This window comes from Malurus melanocephalus, unplaced genomic scaffold, assembly GCF_030028575.1.
Source record: "Malurus melanocephalus ecotype Western Australia unplaced genomic scaffold, MMel_1.1 scaffold_488, whole genome shotgun sequence".
Taxonomy (NCBI): domain Eukaryota; kingdom Metazoa; phylum Chordata; class Aves; order Passeriformes; family Maluridae; genus Malurus; species Malurus melanocephalus.
In genome coordinates, this window is record NW_026623720.1 from 267,427 (window position 1) to 284,789 (window position 17,363).

The 17,363-nt window shown below is 49.8% G+C and overlaps 1 protein-coding gene across 1 annotated transcript in view; it reads right to left on the bottom strand.

Annotated features, from left to right (window-relative positions):
- GRIK3 (glutamate ionotropic receptor kainate type subunit 3) overlaps positions 1–17,363 on the bottom strand; it is a 113,596-nt gene that overhangs the window by 91,992 nt on the left and 4,241 nt on the right. The window lies entirely within an intron of this gene.

The following is a 17,363-nucleotide window of genomic DNA, read 5'->3' on the forward strand; positions in this document are numbered from 1 at the left end:
GGTCAGCACCAGCCCAGCACCGAGCCTGGCACTTGGAGTTGTTTCTGCTGCAAAAACCAGCCAGTGGTACCTTGTGTGCTCAGACAGCAACTGCAAACAAACCTCAGTTCAGGATGTGCAAAATGAGGGTGTAGAACAGTTTCTGACCTTGTCTCCTACGTGTAGGAGTTTCTCAGAACCAGCCTGGCCCTGTCACTGTTGTCCCTCCTGCTCCACCTCCACAGGACAACAGCAAACACTGCACAGGGGTTTTCTTACATACACAGACCAGGAGGCTGCAGAAGGAGCCTTTCAGAGTGAAACCAAGGCTGGCTCCTGGCTTCTGTGCCCATTTGTGCAAAAAAATGCTGGCAAAGGGGGAAGGCTTTAGCCTTGCATGCTCTGAGCAATGCAGAGCAASAGAAATCCAAATGGGATGAGCACATCACTGCACGGAGAGATTTCTGGGGCTTTTTCATCCCATCACTAAAACAGTCAGTGTTTGATGAATCAGGAATCCTGAAGATGATGATCCTGCTGTCAATATCTGAGGATGTCTTGGAGTTCCAGCATTTTCCTGTCCCCACTGGTGTTTTTTGGCTCCRCCCCAGGTCTGGTGAGAATTGAGCCCTGCAGGACCTGGTTCCTACTCCACTCTCACTCTCTGACATGCTACTGCTTAGAAATCACTGCTCAGAGGGAAAGGAAAGCCACAAGCAGGGAACAGTTTTGTCCTGACTGCTGCCTGTGTTTTATCAGCTGCACAGTTCTGAATCAGTTCTGAATCCATTTGCTTCGTTTGTTTCCAAAACGAGCCGCATTGTTTTGCAAAGCAAGTTACCAGGGATAGACAAATTACCAAAATTTACTAAACAGCATAAACCACCTGCKTACACAAACTTACTTTTACTCTAAATAAAGGAACACCTGGCAGTGTCTGGCTTCCAGGGGTCCGCAAATGTTGTTCTTTAAATATTTCTTCATGTGCTTGCAGACGTTTGCACATGGACCTCCCTAGTGCTGGGAACTCCGGGAGTGCAGGGACAGAGCATGGTGTCTAATTTTAGCTGCAGAAATGTGAAAGATTGAGCTAAATGTGGCAAAGCCTCCTGCACAGCCTGAAGTGGCAAGTGAGGCTCAGGAGAACCTCTTGAGAGGTTCTTGTGCCCCTGGATGCCTCAGGGCAAACAGGGCATTGCCCCAGGGCTTTATGGTAGACAGGAAAATGAACTTTACCTGGTTTCTTCTCTACTCTTCCCTGACCCACACATTTGTTCCTGATTTATTTCCCCTTGTAGTAAAACCACAGCAACTGGAATTGCCCTGCTGGCTGCACTAAGCCTGAGTTTCTGCATGCTTGCTGCTGTGTGTCTGCCCACTGCAGACTCCTGACCTTCCCCTCCCACATCCTGCAGCATTTCAGCGTCCTCTGACGGTTTCCAGATCTGCCCACAAACACCTCCTGGACACACGAGGGTATCTGCAGGGCAGAGCTCAYGGCTGGAGCTGTGTGGCCCCTTCCCAGTGCATCCATGTCCCTTCCCAGTATGTCCATGTCCCTTCCCAGTGTGGCCATGTCCCTTCCCAATGCAGCTGTACCCTTCCCAAAGTGGCTGCACCCCTTCCCAGTTCAGCTGCACCCCTTCCAGTGCAGCTCTGCCCCCTTTCCAGTGTGTCCATGTCCCTTCCCAGTGCGTCCATGTCCCTTCCCAGTGTGTCCATGTCCCTTCCCAGTGTGTACATGCCCCTTTCCAGTGCAGCCGTGCCCCTTCCAGTGCAGCTGTGCCCCTTTCCCAGTGTGTCCATGTCCCTCCCCATTGCAGTTGTGCCCCTTCCCACCATCCATGTCCCTTCCCAGTGTGTCCATGTCCCCTCCCAGTTCAGCTGTGCCCCTTCCCAGCACAGCTGTGCCCTTCCCAGTGTGATCATGGGGACAGTGGAGCTGTTCTGGGTGTTCAGGCTGTGGTGTCTCCGCCTCCTTAGCACGGACAGAGCCAGACAGGGATCCAGATGTTGAACAGCTGCACAGGGCATGCACAGCCAGAGCAGAAGGCAGGCTGGTGGAACAGACTCTTCTATAGGGGCAGATGGGTGGCTCCTAATCCCTCCTAAACTCTGTTCTGCATTCTCCAAAGCGGTGCCCAGGACTGCCACCACACAGCAGAGCTACGGCCCTCAGCTGTCACAAAGACCATCCCCAAAGTTCACATCACAAAATGCTTCTGCTGGGCTGTCACAGGTATCCTTGGGCTCGTGGAAATGCTGCAGGAGCAGGGAAGGCTGATGGAGGTGCTTGCTGTAAAGGATGTGCTGTGCAGAACCTCCAAAGAAGGTCCTTGTGGATGCTCTTCAGATGGAGCCACGTTAAGGACTCCAGAAGGAGCAAACCTCATCCTCTGAGAGCAGCACCCTGCCCTGGAGTGCCCATTAAAGCTGCCTCATTCTCTGTGAGCAGCACCCTGCCCTGGAGTGCCCATTAAAGCTGCAGGGTGGTTTGCAGTGAGGAGCCACAGCAAGGAACAGGCACAGTGGGTACAGCACCCAGGGTGAGCCATCCTTCACATTGTTAATACATTGTTCAGAGCCCAGTGGAGGAGCTGCACCCTGGGCACTGAGGGAAACACTCCCAGGGGTGTGTCCCCATCAGGATATGGGGCAGRAGGGGCAGGAACATGGGGCAGACCCAGCTGGACCCCGAGCTGCCCCACAGCCTGGCTGTGCCCTCATTCCATTAATGAGAGCATGGACTTGGCTCCAGCGTGAGCCCCRAGCGCAGAGGAGCCCATCTCGGGGAAGCCAAATCCCCTTTTCTGTGTCTCTGGCAGCCAATTACTCATTTCCARTGTGACAGTCTGCTCCTAATTCAGCTGGTCAGGGGTTGTTGAAGGAAATAATGCAGCWATGTCCTCCCAGAGGGAGTCTCAGAAACAATATTCTGAGAGACAGGGGAAAATTAATGCAAGAATGTGGTGTTTACCAGCCCCTGTCACTGCCCATGCCTGAAGGACTGACTATTAACACCTGGTCAATAAGATGATATTTCTCTGCAGGTTTTTTTTTCAAAGGCATCAAGGATGATATTGAGGTGCATGAAAATAATCTGATTAGTATGATGTCTCCTTGAAACATTTCTGAAATGTGTGAAGTGTTACTTTTACTGCAGGGTACTTTTCTTCATAAAGTGAAAATCGAAGTGCAGAACAACACAAAAAAGCAGAGATCCTTACGACATGGAATAATGAGGCCATAAAACCAAACAATAAAGTTAAATAATTTACCATAAATATCGAAAGCTCTGAAATTATTCTCTACATTAACCGCCAATGTTTCAAATGATCTTTGCATTCACCATGTCACAGATGGCAACATCAGACAAGAGAGTCCTTGACAAAATCTCGCTGTAATTATTCTTTCCACAGCTGCAGTTATTTTAATGCCTTTTCAGTTAAGCTGAAAGAGACGCACACGTTTTATAAATAAGGGCTTTTAACCAGTTTGACAATGAAGCATTTGAAACGTAGTGTGAAAAAAAAAGAAAAAAAACAAACCCAAAAACTTTCGCTGCATCTTGAAACCTGGGAGAGCAACTGTGAAGACTTGGAGCGGGAAGACAACTGGTCTTTCTACAGCAATACTTAGCAATTAAGGGTAAAATTACGTTGATTGTGATCGTCTGAGATAGCTGTTACTGGCAACTTTCRGAGTTGCTCAGATACAATGCAACAATTAGGTTTATTTTGGCTGGCAGCTCAGAGGARTCTTTTCTCCATTGAGAAACTGCCCCTTGAGGAAGAAAATACAGCTTGGATGAGGTCAAGGTTACACACTGCTCAAGACCAAAGTGTCCAGCTGCAGTCCAAGTTTGGTTGGCTTTTCTTGCTTGTTTTGGCTTTTTCCAAAATTCTTTAAATCACTGTGGAGGGCCCTYCTCCCCAGGGAACACCACAAACCCGAGGCCTGAGGGAATGTGGCCAGCTGGCTGACCACAGTGGCTTGGGGTGGGACTGTGCACATCCCCGTGGAGCTGCCCAGGAGAAAAAGGATGGTACACCATCTGCTCTGCACGAAGGTGACCAACCCCTCCTTCCCCAGCCCCATGGCCATATTCCCTCTCACCCAGGATTCCCATTTCCATCAGTGCATAGCTCAGACTGGCCCTGCCACTGTGACAATCCCATTGGGACACGGCTCTGAAAGCCCTGGCAGATTTCAGCCCCTAAATAAAAGCAGGCTCACTTTGGAGCCATCCTGCATCTTGTCATTCYCACCCACTCAGAGGAATCAGAGCATTTGGGACATACCAAACAGCACAGCTGGGGCCTCCAACAGTGGGGAAAACTCGAGCTGAAGCACCAAAATTTCAGCTCCCATGGGATTTTGTGGAAATACAGCCAARCACAGCAGYCAGWGGTGCCCTGGGACATCTYCATTCCTGCTTCCWGCTCTCTGCAGATACCTCTCCCMTGGATCTGTGCTTCAGGAGCCTGAATGAGTGGCCACATTTTTTAAAGCTCTGAGCACTCGACAGCTCTTGTGGAAAACAAAAGGAGCTGAATCCTCTGGAAGTGAAGTTCCCCCTCTCCCAGCAAGTCGCAGCTGCTTCTCCTTCCCACCATAAGCTGTCGGTGAGTTTAAAAGAAATGTGTGGAGATGCGGCTAAAGCAGTGGGAGCTGTACTGGGAGGATATTTTCYCGTTTAAAGCAAATAAAGAAAAAATGAAAGAGCAGGAGATCGGTGGGAGGTTTTTCACTGTGGAATCCTGGCAAGCTTTGGYGTACAAAGAAGACGTCGCAGTCTCCGAGGTTTGTGGAGTGGGGAAGCCTGATTAATGGAGGTTATTGTCGGGGAGGCCTGGCTTTTATGCTCAACAGTGAAAGGCACCAACCCTCAAAGTATTCAACATCACACAATAACAGATTGTGTGCCGTTAGCCTCAGAAAACAAACGTGTTCTCTCTTATATRGGATTATAGAGCATCCATCAGTGGCTGGCATTAAATACCACCGAGTGTATGTAATTACTGATACATGCAATCTAAACATCATTTTAAAGCAGTTGGAACAACAAAAAAACACCCGGAGGTTTTTCTTCACCCTTTCACTTTGAAGCATCCTTCCTTTCCTAACTGAGGTCCCAGGGAGCAGCCTCCTTCAGCCCTGCCTGGGAGAGAAGGGGATGATCCCAGGTTTCCCTTCTGCAGTTGGGATGTGGCTGCATCAGTAACCATTCCCAGGACCGGGACTGTTCCCTGCCAAAACCTCCGCTGATCCTCTCATTAGATTTAGACTGCGACTGAAATACAGCTGCAGAGCTGAGAGGGGAAAATGGGATTTTTATGAGACACTGTGCACCGGGTTCATGGGCAGCTCATAAACCTGGGCTTGCTTTGAAATCCTCTGCAAAACCGAAAGAGCTGCCTCCCACAGATCCCTCTGCACTTGCGTTATCAGCTCTATCTAGAAGAGTTTTTTCGTTCTGGGGTTTGCTACAGGCACTGTGGCTGCACAGTGAGGGKCTGGACGGTGACCCAGGGAGCAGAAGGATCCTTTTCCTCCCTTCCTTGCACTGTACTGGAGTATCAGCCACACAATTAGGAGCTGTATTTGGATAAACAAGCTCCACCCCTGAAAGAATCAGGCATGCTTCGTGGGGTCCCCGTGCTCCTCAGTTTGGAATCTGATAATTAAAAGCAAAAAAATCACTTATACAAATTAACATCAAATCTTGCCATGGAGCGAGCACAAAGCTGTTGTCACTTCTGATTTCAAACAGGCTTGGATTAAACAGGGGTTGGATTGTTATTTTTAATTTGAGAGAGGCAGAGCACCTTGGTGGGGTGGCTGCAGATGGATGTCCCAGAGCTCTTCCACGGAGCCTGTGACAGCCTGGGTAACCCTGGCACTGTGAGCCAGATCTGTGATTCCCATCACAGGAGGGACAGGGCAGAGCAGGGCACACCATGTCCCACTCAGCCACCCCGAGAGAGGCAGCAGGGCATGGCTCCAAGGTTCCCACAAACATCACGCAGCATTTTGACCTCAGTGTGCCTTCCAGGGCTGCTCCTCCACATCAGAACTTCTGGCCAAAGCTGGAGGTGGCTCCTGCAGGGAAAGGTCTGGCTCTGATTCCCACGGCAGGGATGAACCCAGAGCTGCTGTGAGGGGCAGTGCTGCCCAAGGGCACCCTTGACCTGCAACATTGCAGCCCTGGAGAGCTCTGGAATCCAGAAGAGTGAGCAACCCAACCTCTGTCCCAGAGCATCCCAAGATTGGAGCCATCCCATATGGGGTGGGAGCAATGCCCAAGGCCTGAGAGCCCTGTGGGGTCACCACCCTGCTGAGCCAGCCCTGAGTGGACCCAGCCCTGAATGGACCAGTCCTACATGGATCCAGCCCAAATGGACCAGTCCCACATGGATCCAGCCCCACTTGGATGTGGCCCCGAATGGACCAGTTCCCAATGAACCAGCCCCACAGGGATCCAACCTCACTAGGATCCAGCCCCACAAAGACCCAGTCCCACACAGACTCAGCCCAACATAGCCCCAGCCCCACAAGACTCAGCCCCACTCAGATCCACCCCCAAATGTACCAGCTCCACAGAGACCCAGCCCCACATGGATCTAGCCCCAAATGGACCAGTCCCACACAGATCCAGTCCTATACAGGTCCAGCCCCACAGAGACCCAGCCCTACTCGGATCCGGCCCCAAATGGACCCAGCTCCCAATGAACCAGCCCCACACGGATCCAGCCCCACAAAGACCCAGCCCCACTTTGATCTGGCCCCACACAGACCCAGTCACACAAAGATCCAGCCCCAAATGTACCAGCCCCACAGAGACCCAGCCCCACATGGATCCAGTCCCACACAGACCCAGCCCCACAGAGAACCAACCCCACATGGATCCAGCCCCAAACAGACCAATCCCACACAGATCCAGTCCCACACAGCCCAAACCCCACAGAGACCCAGTCCCACATGGACCCAGCCCTAAATGGACCCAGCTCCCAATGARCCAGCMCCACATGGATCYAGCCCCACATGAACCAGCCCCAYACAGATACAATCCTACAGAGGCCCAGCCCCATAGAGACCCAGCCCCACTCAGATACGGCCCCAAATGGACCCAGTCCCACACAGACCCAGTCCTACATGGATCCAGCCCCAAATGGACCAGTCCCACACATATCCAGCCCCACTTGGATCCAGCCCCATACAGACCCAGCCCCACACAGCCCCAGCCCCACTCAGATCCAGCCCCACAAGGACCCAGCCCCACACAGCCCCAGCCCCACTCAGATCCAGCCCCGAATGCACCATCTCCACACTGCCACCATGCCATTATGGGATGCACTTGGCACCCGCTGGCAGGGAGGGAGAATCCTCCATCGTGTGGGTCTGGCTGAGGATCCAAACCATCGGGAGCTTATTACAGCCTCCCTGTTAATTAAGTGTCTCAAATAGGATGTAATTGCCATGTAATAGCACACGCTATTGTACATTAGTTAAATACGAAGGGATTATTAAGASTACGTTTTAAAGGCTTTCCAGTCCCGGATTGAGTAAACAGTTGCTAAATTTCGATAAATAACTTTTAAAATCTACATTAAATAAGCAGTTAAGGGTATTTAGGATACTGTCTTTTTCCCCCAGAATTGCTCCAGTYGGAGAATCCCAGGTTATAATTTCAGTATTTCACCGGTAATAGGGTTGTGCCTGCTCGTATCTTTTTGCTCTGCCTCAAAGATCCTGCTGGGTGTGGCAAGCTTGGCTASTGACATCCACAGGCTTCAAACCCTCCCCATCCCCACGGCCCAGAGGGGCTGGGAGTGTGCTCAGCCTTGTTTTACAAGTGCAGAATTGAGGCACCGAAGAGCAAAGTCATTTGCTCAAAGCCACGCAGGGAGGCTGTAATAAAGCAGAACAGGAGCCAGCATCAGATCAAAAAAATATTTCTCTATAAATAAGGCTTTGAAAATCCATAAAGGAAATGCGGCTCTGTTACCATCAAAAGGCACAATTAGTAATTTCTGACTTCAGTAATGAATGTACAAATGTCCCATGACCCTCAAAACCTAACAAAAAACATCTCCATCCATTTGCTCCTTGTGCCCAGGGGATGCCAGCTGGAATGACARCAGTGGGTGGGCACCACGGAGTGATCCCTGGGGCAGCTTCTGGAAAGTCTGTCCAAGGCTGCACAGCACAAAAAAGAGATGGAGCCATGGCCAGGAGTACTTTAGGGCTCCCTTAACCTTTGTCAGGGTGATTTTGAGCTCCCCGCTGCTCCCTGGGGCCGGGATGTTCCTGTGGTGAGTGGAGCACCCCGAGGAGCGGGTGGGTAAATGTTGCTGTGCTGTAAGGTGGCATTTGGGGGACAGGACATAACGGGGGGCACAGCTGGGCTCAGCCTGGCTCAGAGGGTGGGAGGGGGAGCTCTCAGTGATGCAGGGCTGAAAAAGCCCCGAGCACCTGGGACAGCTTCTCTGCCCTGGGAGATGCCCAGGATAGCTCAGCACCAGCCCTGGGTGCTGGGATCCACCAGGCAGGCTTGGAGCACTGAGCTCCATCCCCTGCACCAGCCAGCTCCTCTGGGGAGACCCCAACCTCGCTAAAATCCTCCTCCCACCCTCCTGCCCATCACTTTCAGCTTCTGCTCTCTGCCTGCAAATCAGCATGAACCAAAACTCCTTCACAAGCGTCACCTCCACTGCTCCGCGCTGTCGGACAGGTAACGCTAATGAAGAAGCCAAGAAGTCGGAACTCTTCAAGCGAGCGCTCTGAAAAATTAATGAGAAGCTGCAGAAGAACATAAATAATCCGTGCTGCCCATTAGAGGTAGTTAGCACCGTCACAGTGATCCGGGGAAAACCTGCCCAGGCACCCGCCAGCCATTCTGGCTGGAATTCTCCTTTCCATTCTCCTTTGGAATCACTGTCCTGGAGATTTTGTCAGCTGGAGTCAAAGGACAATTAACCCTTCTGCACCCGGGTTATTTTTAAGTAATTGTTGTTATTGTAAATCAAAAGTGACAGCTTAACTGGTGGCAGAAATGGATGTGTATATAAACCAAAACGAATTTACATGGCCTCAGAGGAAAAATCATTAGCTCCCTGGTGGGTTTACAAGTAATTTGCCAGCAATAAAAATGCAAAAACACATTTTGGTGCGCAATGATCATAAATAATCCTTGGACAAGAATTCTTTCTAGGACTCACAAGTCCACTCCCTTAATGGCAAGTTTTATTACCTTGGTTTCTCTGTGTTCTGTTACAAAATGTTGCTGTCAGAACAGTTTACGAATTACAGCCCTGTTGGTATCAACTTCCATAATTCATATGGAAATTGGTTTCCCCACAAACACAAAACACAAAGAGTCATGTAAGCACAAGGAATGACCTTAATAATACAGTCAGGATATAGAGACTGGATGTTGGTGGCCACCAGACTGGGAGAAAACCTCACATAGATTTGTGTGTTTTCAGTGGTGAGGTCAGCGTGGGTGCTCAGGGTGTCACCAGTGCTGTCACCCAGGCTGGTGGCACCTGACAGGATCTTTAAGAAGCCAAGAACATTCTGAGGGTTCCGTTCCCAAGCACTGGAGATAAGTGAAAATCTCATCCAGCTGCTGAGAAAAACAGAATTTTCTCAAAATTCAGCATTTTCTTAAAATAGCAGGAAATACAACTTTTTGAGGATCAATTGTGTTCATCTCTTCCCTCCCCTTTGAGGCCTGGGGATGAGGAGGGGAGTTCAGTATCTGAGATGAAGGGCACAGAGGGAGTTGGCTGTCACCAACCTGGGGTTGGTGTTTAGGCAGGACTCCAGGACAGGTCACATCTGCCAGGTTCAGTCATGGGGAAGGATCCTGGGGCTCATCCATGAGGATGAGTTGTTTCTTCACTCCAACTAATCCTTGGAAAGGGAGTGATGGTCAATTAGGAGATAATTGTCTCAAAAAAAATTCTAAAAGTAAATGCAAATCTGCAGTGTAAAGAGGATCTGCAGCTCAGGCTGAGCTCCCAGTGCCGTGCCATTGCTCACCCTCCAGCTGGAGGAAATGGATCCAGCAACTGAAATTGCCACATTTCATACATAAAGTTACACTGAAGGAAAGAAAACATTTCTCAAATAGAAACCACTGCATTAATGTCTAAGAAAATTAAGTAAATATGGCTCTAACTTTTTTTTTAACTGATCCATTATAAATAGATGAGCACACATCCAGAGCCAGTTCTGGCTTTTGGAATACACCACAGGGTTGAAGGTAGCTGTGGGAAGAACTGAGCATTCCTTGCATTCAACACTTTCTTTGTAAATTTAATCTAAAGAGAATTTGGTAAACTGTGCAGGGACAATCCCTGCATTTTAAAATATATTATCAGCTTCATCCAAGATCTTACAACCCTGGTTTTGGACAACRCTTTGCCTGTGATGTAGATGAATAAGAAAGAAAACTACAGATSCTATTTCCATTCAAATATTATGAGCCAAGCTGAGACGCCACCCTGAAGCAAAACATCCAGGGTCTTGCTATGAACTTCATCTAAGCAAAGACGACAAAAACTGCTTTTGCAGAAATAAAAATTCKCAAGAAGTGCATAAAATGAGGAAGAAAATGGTTTTCTTTCCMTATAAAGGAAGAGCAGATCTTTAAGATTTTATAGACCACAGATTTAAACCAAGAACCTCCTTTTTACAGGTCCCTGTTTCAGCTTAAAATGGTAATGGTTTTACTGCTGRAACAAATGGCACCTGGAGCTGCAGGAGGCGATGGGCTCTGCAGAAATGTTCAGATGGGAGGGACACAGATTCAAAGGATTTTCCTGCAGCTCTTCTCCCCTCCTCCCATGCCAGGGACATTCTGGARAGCTGCTGTCACTATGGGAAGCAGGACACAGGCCATCAGCTCCTGCTCCTGGCATCTCCATGGGGCTCTGCCACATCACGAGATTTTCAGTCTCATTTAAGTTCTCAACTTTTGAAAAGATGGTTCAAATCAGGAAAATCCTGTCTCTGTGCCAGACAGTTAAAACTGAAAGTAATTAAGGCAAAATCTTTTCCTGCACAGAAAGTACYGAACATGTGGCAATAACAAAATCATCAGCGTTTCTGCCATCRTAAGCCCACAAAACAAATTGGATTTTGAATGAAGGACATGGARCAGCGACCTCTGTATACAACTTATCTTGACCTCTGAAAGTAACGGCATTTTATCTCCAATTCTACTGCTAATTGCAAATGTTGAATTCTGAATATTCACATTTGAGAGGGATTCRTGGCTTGATTGTTTTATACATCTAAGAAGAGCGAAATGCCTCAAGAAGTTCCTCTCCTGGTATGAACAGCGTTTGCTGAAGTTCCCTGATCTGTTCTCAGAGCGGTTTCCTGCCCAGCTCAAATGGAGCTGACTCCACCAGCGAATACCCAGACTGTGGGAGGCTGAACCCAGACTCCTCTTCCCCAGCTAAACCACCCATAAGCTTCAGATTTAGCAACTGCGACTCCTTTTGCTTCCTCCCACAGTTCTTTCTCCAGCTCAGCCCTTTCCCAACTCGCAGAGGACAGACACATCATCCTCCACGTACCCAAACCCTTGAGAGCTGCACTGCGCCATGCGAGCACAGGGGAATCACATCATCCTTGGGCTGATCCCTCTCTGCAGAGCCCAGACACAGCTCCAAACCAGAGCAGGGATGCCCAGGCAGATTCAGAGCAGTTTCAGCAGCCAATAACGCAGAGCAGAGCACAGACCGAGGGCACAAGTGACCTGCAGCGTGATTTGCGGCGAATGTCTTTCCCTCTCATAAATAGGAGAGACACAGTGGGACGATTATCCGCCCAGATTTATCTCCTCAGCTCCGTGTATATCCTTCTGCGCTTAAAAATGTCTCACTGCCCTTTGCGTTATTGCATTGCCCTTTACATTCATAGCGCATAAACCTCTCAAGTACCGTAAAACTTACAAGGTGTAATATAACGTCGGGGGTTTCTTTTACACACCATAAACAAAAGTCACTGGGAAAAGGAGCACAGAAAGGGAGACATTACTGGGCCTGACAACAGTACAGGAGGAAAATATATATACAAGGATATATATATATACACTTAAAATCCCGGGCTGGATTGATTATCTGGCATTGATGGATCACCTGAATGTATTACATAGATAAGGAAATTGATTGTTCAATAAATCACTGTCTGCAGTAAGAATCCGGTGTTTAAAAAAAAAAAGAAAGAGAAAATATTATAAATCTGTCTCGCACATGCAAAGAAAAAGCTTAAGATTTTAAGGTTAATCATGATGTACCTTTTGCTGCACATCCAATAAAAGATCATATTGGATTTCTGCAGTGCTAAAGGACTGGTGTCTTTCCCAAAGCTCTCCAGGAAGGGAACCTCCCTTGTGTGGCTGTGGGGCTGTACTTGTGGGGCACAGGGTGCCAGCAGCAGGCAGGGTGACCTGACAGAGCCCCAGGGGTATGTCAGCCCCATCCCTGGAAATGTCCAATGTCATGCTGGACACGGCTTGGAGCAACCTGGGATAGTGGAAGGTGTCCCTGCCCACGGCAGGGGGTGGAATGRGATGAGCTTTGATGTCCCTTCCAACCCAAACCATTTTGGGATTCTGTGACATCCAGCCCCCTGCCGAGCAGGGCTTGTGTCTGTTTGCTCCATTCAGAACAAAATCCACACCGTTCTCAACACAAAACTTCTGCTGCAGCCAGAAAAAAAGCCCCCTCAGCCAATGTGCCCAGGCAGGCACGGTGTCTCACAGGGGGTGGAATTTAAAATCACTGCTGAGACTTCCCTCAGAGTGCTCTGAATTCACTGCAAAACTAACCAACAAGTCTAACACTTCAGTCCCAATAGACAGCCGTAACTCAGCTAAATTTGTGGCTTATACCAGATTTTATTTACTGTTTCATCCTGGGAGAAAAGTGCAAGCTGACAGCCATCTATTCATTAGAGTGGGGGGAAGCCGCCCACGGCGACGCTGGTGCTCTCACCGTACACTTGCACGTCTCTAATCGAGTTGGAATTCTGCAGCACCAGCTCTCTTATTTTAGGAATGACGTACGTTCCCGCTCACCTGGGAGCTGGTGAGTTCAGAGAGCTGCTCTGTTCACCTCTAAATCCCCAGGCTGAAGGAAGGACGTGCCCCAGCCATCAGAGRTTGTTACCAGCTAACGAGTGTCCAGTGGTCTCTGTCAGAGCAGTCAGTGGCCTCATCCCACCCCTTACTGGGGGCAGGTAACACTATTTCCACTGAGCTGCTGCAGGGGCACCACTGATGCTCCTGAAGCTGCTGCTTGCAAGGATGAAATTGAAATCTGYCTGCCTCAAAAGCCTGTGTAACACTGTGAGTGTTCCAGTCCCAGGGCAGCCAGGTACCCCTTGGAGTTTTGAGAACGATGAGAAAAGTGCAARGCCCAAATTCAAGAATTTATCTGAACATTTATGTAATTTTAAGTCTTTGTTTTGTGCCTTTGGTATTAGCTGGTTTATCTGTCTGCTTAAAAAACTTTTCTGAATGTACCCACAAGGTCCATGCCTTTGGAATCCCCATCCTTCCTGCTGCTTTCCAGGTCACGCTGCGGTGCCMAATGTCCCAAGCACAGGGAGCTGAAACAGAATGTGCTAGTTGCTCCTTTACTGCTCCCCAATTSTGATTTTCATTCTATGAATCTGACCCCACACAGAGGGGTGCTGCTTGTTGGCTGGGGCACAGCAAAAAAGCCAAAGTCTAACGAGGTTCCTGGACTATAATATTAAATAATACAGGCAGAGTGCGGGGTGGGCATTCTCTCCAAGAGCCGGTGTTTGTTCCCTCTGTTCCTGGCAGTGCTGCAGAGCTGAGCAGTGTGGGGGAAGCTCAGAGCACTCTGGGGTTGCCTCTGACGCAGGGGTACCCCACGCTCTCCTCAGCTGTTTGCAGCTGAACGACGTTTTCCTGATGATTCTTCCCTGCCAGAAATAACAGAGCAATCACATCCGTATTTGTGGATTCCTGCTCCGTGTCTCGCTGCAGATTTAAAGCTCAAGGATGCAGGTAACGCTGGTATGGTGAGAGTTTTACAGGGCGAACCTGAGCACTGAAGCTTCCCTGGGGGCAGCACAGCAAGAGGGGGTAAGAGGAGGCAGAAGGGGTTAACAAAGCTGACCGCAAAGAAAAGCTGGTGCAGGAACAAAGACAAAGCAATGAGCTGAGCCCTCCACCCGCTTTAAGAGCTCTGCTTGTGCTAAGGACCCGCATCTATTTTAGTCTTTATTACGAGTGGTAAATGGCAACGCGTTATCCCTGTTTCCACTGTTGATAACACAAATCAATGTTTCGGTGCAAGAACCCCCATCCCATCTGAATCCCCTCTGCATCAACCCAAACTGCGACAATCCCTGCCTGGCAAGCCCAGCTGGAGTCTCTAAGGGGCACGGCACCCCTGTTCCACATCTATTCCCYCCAGCAGCACCACCGTAGCGCAGTTCTTATCCTCTCATTCAGCCCTCAGTTCCTCTCAACATTTCCCTCTCTCCCCCCTCGCCCGCAGTTCTGGCGCTTTCAACTCGCTATCTGCCTTTCCCAGAGACTTCCCCGCCCGTCTTCTGGTGAGCGAAGCAAACAGCCGCCCAGATTTGACAGCATCGCGTTAAATCCGCAGCCAAAAGGAGGGGAAGGAGATGGCGAAACCGGCGGGGACGCACATTACACCGGATTAGGAGGCTCAGTTCTGGCCACACGAGAAACCCCGGCACCGCAGCTCCTCCGGCACAGCGATTCCGAGCAAAAGCTGCGAGCTCCGAGCGATGCCGGGCCCGGGAGGAGGGTGCGGGAGCCGCGGAGGGGCAGTGCCCTCTGCCGATGCCGGGCCCGGCTGGGAGCCAGCGGAGTGTCGCGACAGGCGACAGGAGGGAAAGCTGCGCTTCCTTGAGGAGTGATTCAGTGAAGCTRCTGCTCTGTAGCTCAGGAACAATTAATTTCCCGGGAAAAAAGGGACCCGGCTTTGCTGGAGACAGAATGACTTTAGTGTCGCTCCGTGCGCGGCTGCACCGCCCGGGCTTTACGGGAACCTTTTCATAGCGTGAACGTGCGCTTAGCTGCATCAATAAAAACATCAGAGATGGAGAGATTGAGTTCATAGAGGTGGATTTGCACCTGCTGGTGATAAAGCCAGATGTGACACTACAGAGCAAAAGGCAGCTTCCCCCTGTGTGTCCGGGTGTGTGTCTGTGAGTGTCTATGTGTCCCGGTGTGTGTCAGGGTATCCTACTGTGTGTCAGTGTGTCCCACTGTGTGTCAGTGTGTCCCAGTGTGTGTCAGTGTGTCCTGGTGTGTGTCTGTGTGTCTTGGTGTGTGTCTGTGTACCCCCATATGTCAGGGTATCCCACTACGTGTCAGTGTGTCCCAGTGAGTGTCACTGTGTCCTGGTGTGTGTCTGTGAGTGTCTGTGTTTGTCTGTGTCAGGGTACCCCTGTGTGTGTCTGTGTGTAGTTTTGTGTCCTGGTGTGTGTCTGTATGTGTCAGGGTACCCCGGTGTGTGTCTGTGTGTGTCTGTATGTCCCGGTGTGTGTCAGGGTATCCCACTGTGTGTCACTGTGCCTCAGTGTGTGTCTGTGTGTGTCTGTGTGTCCCGGTGTGTGTCTTTGTGTGTCAGGGTACCCCGGTGTGTGTCAGGGTACCCCTGTGTGTGTCTGTGTGTGTCTGTGTGTGTCTATGTGTGTCAGGGTACCCCGGGCTGTGTCTGTGTTCCCTGGTGCCTGTCAGGGTGTCCCACTGTGTGTTAGACTGTCCCACTGTGTGTCAGTGTGCCCCCGTGTGTATCTGCATGTGTCAGTGTGTCCCAATGTGTCAGGGTATCCTACTGTGTGTTAGGGTGTCCCAGTGTGTCCCAGTGTGTATCTGTGTGTCCCAGTGTGTGTCAGTGTGTCCCACTATGTGTTAGTGTGTCCCAGTGTGTACCAGTGTGTACCAGTATGTGTCTGTGTGTCCCAGTGTATCCCAGTGTGTCCCAGTGTGCCCCAGTGTGTCCCAGTGTGCCCCAGTGTATCCCAGTGTGTCCCAGTGTATCCCAGTGTGTCCCAGCGTGTCCCAGTGCTGTCAGGCACATTCACCCACCCTCTCCATGCACAATCCCCCAAGGCTCCTTCCCCCCAGGCTGGGCACCCCGTGCCACCCCCAGCCGAGGGCTGYCCGTGTGCCCCGAGGCAGCAGTCCAGCACTGAGCTGTCTGCCTTGGTGTCGCTCCTGCCCTGTGATAAATGAGAGTCTGTTCTTTCCTGGTTTGTGGTTTGATCTTAATTTCCTGTATGAAGTTCTCAAGAGAATGCCGAGATCAAATAATTAGACTATTCTGCGATATAGAGTTAACATTGTTATTCAAATGTATTCAGAATTAATTTACCACCAAACAATTTACACTGCCGCCCTCCTATCCTGCTGAAATTACCAGAATGTGTTATCTGACACACAAAGCGTCTCATGACCTGAAATAACTTCATCAACCATTAAATGCTTGAGCAGTGGGTGCATGGTCACAGAAATGCTCAAGGGAATGCAGGAGGAGCTAAAAGGACAATGGGGTGATTTAAGAACACCCTGGTGAGATCCAAGCAGTGCCATCCTGCCACTCTCCCCGAAGAACCCTGCCCACTGCGGTCACCAGGCACAAGCTGRGCAGAAAGAACCCTCGAGCTGCCTTTCTGAGGATTCCCACTCAAACATTCATGTCCCCCATGGCTGTGCAGCTCCCAGCCCTTGGGTGCTGCCTTTTCAGCCTGGAAAAGCCGGTTTCTGCCTTTATTTTTAAAAATACAACTTCATTTGCAGAGTGTGGGAAGGTGGTTTCAAAATAAAATTCCTGACAGGCATAATAAGGCTCAGAAAAGCCAATCACACAGAGCAAGATAATTATCCRCAGAATTTGTTTTCTATGTATTTRTMTAAAATAATCAATGATATTTTTTTCTCACACAGTCTCCAATTTGATTGTATTTTCTGTGTTACTTGCAAATCACACAAACAATCAATGCCCTGACCCCTTCTCTAAACAAACACAGCTTAGAAAGACACTACAAGAAATAAAATCCGATAAATTCCTCATGCAGGGTTGTTTGTTTAAAAGCTTTGCTGGAGACTGATCCTGCTCACAGCGACTTGAGAGATACAGGAGTGGGACTTTCAGACATGCTTGAGGTGGGATTACTGCCACAAATACCAGCAGGAACAGAACCTTAGTAAAAAAACCTGGCACAAATYGAGGACCCCGATGCGGAGGTTATGCCTTTTAAAATTTAGAAAGGAAAATGAACACAGTCCCTGGCCCAGCAGACGGGCAAGGTGAGCACACAGCCAGGGTTGGGGTGACCCAAGGACAGGGTGGGCC